A 2,275-nucleotide genomic window follows, 5' to 3' on the forward strand; every position below is an offset into this window, starting at 1 on the left:
AGTCAATATTGATCTGACAGCATCGCACACTTGCTGCAGATTTGTTCATCCACTTCCGAAAGGTGCTCTATTGACCTGAGATCTGGTGAGGCCATTGAATACAGTGAACTAATTGTCATGTTCACGAAACCAGTTTGAGATGTTTTGAGATTTGTGGCACACGTATCTTGCTGGAAACAATATTTTTTGAAGATGGGTACACTGTGGTTATAAAGAGATGAACGTGGTCAACAGCAATACTCGGGGAGACTGTGGCAATTAAATGATGCTCATTAGGTACAGGCCCAGAGTTTAACAAGAAAATATACCACCATCATAGCACCTGCAGCCTGAACTGTCAGTTTCTGTTTCTGACCCTAACATCTGAGTGTTCCAGCAGAAATCAAGGCTCATCAAACCAGGCAATGTTTTTCCATTCCTCTGTTGTCTAGTTTTAGTCAGTCTGCATGAATTGTAGCTGAGTTTCTGAGTGGTACTCATTGTGGTCCTGCTGTAGCTCATTGCGTTCAAAGTTTGATATCTTGTGCATTCAGAGATCCTCTTCTGAATACCTTGGTTGCAGTGTGCGGTTATTTGAGTTAATGGTGCATTCCTATCAGTTGGAAGTAGTCTGGCTAGTCTTTTCTGACTTTACAAGACAATAAGATAAAAGATAAGATAAGATAAGATAAGATTTAAGATAAGATAGAACTTTATTAATCCCTCGTGTGGGTTCCTCTGGGAAATTCGGTTTCCAAATAGCACAGCACCAACAGAAGTTACAGAATGTGAGCAGAATACCATATATACACATATATAAATACAGAGACATATATAAATAAAGAGTATACAAAAGGGATAAATAGAATAAATAGGAATAAGAATACAAGGGAATTGCACATTTCAAGTATTGAAGTCTATTGCGCCGTTGGTTATTAACAAAAAGTATTGGACAGTGAAAAGGCACTACAGCTTAGTTGTTCCCCCCTCCTTTGTCCTCCTGCTTCCCCTCCCTTTCCCCTCCAGAGAGGAGTTAAACAGTTTGATGGCGTGTGGGACAAAGGAGTTTTTAAGTCTGTTGGTTCTTGTCTTTGGGAGAAGCAACCTGTCACTGAACAGACTCCTCTGGTTGTTTATGGCCGTGTGCAGAGGATGCCCAGCATTGTCCATAATGTCCAGCAGTTTTTTAGTGTCCTTTTCTCTGCCACTGTCACCATAGTGTCCAGATTCATGCCGACCACAGAGCTAGCCTTCCTGATCAGTTTTTCCAGCCTGGATGAGCCTGGATGAGTCCTTCTCACTATTACCACTCACTGTGGCACCATCCTCTGTAAACTGTAAAGATGGCGGGAAAATCCCAGTAGATCACCAGTTTCTGAAATACTGAGACCAGTCTGGTTGCCATCCATGCCATGTTCAAAGTGACTTAAATCAACTTTCTTCCTCATTCTGGAATTCTGTTGAGTAATGACATTCAGCAGGTCATCTTGGTCATACATCTACATACAGTGAGTTGCTGCCATGACATTTGTGTTATATAGAGTCTAAAAGTGTTAGTATTTTAGAAACCCCCCCCCGAATAAAAACAACCTTTTAATACCTCTTTCTAATTTTCTTAATGCTCATAATATTATAAAAATAGATTCCATGCTCTTACTTTCCTGGCTGTTTCAAATTTTTAAACAAAGTTTGCTTTGGCCAAATAATCTCAGCTGCTTCACTAATAGCTTTACCCTCCTTATTGCTTTATAGGTTATTAACATCACATTTTCATATGTATTACCTATACCCAGTTGCATATATAGCAATTCCAATTTTTCTTTGTTTTATAGTGCCACCATCTCCAAACCATACATCATAGCAAGTCTCACTACAGCTTTGAAACCCTTCCCTTTCAATCGTGCTGCAATCCTTCTGTCACCAATCAAGCCTTAACACTTGTCTCCACCCACGCCACCCTGTCTACCCTCTGTCAGAGTTAATCTGAATCTAATGTGAATTCTGGATGAGGTTTTTATTCTAGCTACTCAAAATCTGTGCTGCAAGTGCATTTGACTCTTTGCCAACAAATTGGCTTATACGTTTGGGTTTATTACAAATGACAATTGCAGAAAGATATTTTAGAGTTGAAAGGTTTTGCACCCAATAGCTGTTTCAAGTAGCATCACATCAAATAATCCAAATTCAATACATGTAATATTAATGATGGTATATTTTCAAATACCATGCAATTATTGCTACAAATGAGGAATGACCACACAGAAAATGGATATAAAACCAAAACAAGAACACATGA

This window comes from Copadichromis virginalis, linkage group LG7 (genome assembly GCF_057382275.1).
Source record: "Copadichromis virginalis isolate Kocher_CV1m ecotype Utaka linkage group LG7, C_Virginalis_male_GT1.1, whole genome shotgun sequence".
In the NCBI taxonomy this organism is placed as follows: Eukaryota; Metazoa; Chordata; class Actinopteri; order Cichliformes; family Cichlidae; genus Copadichromis; species Copadichromis virginalis.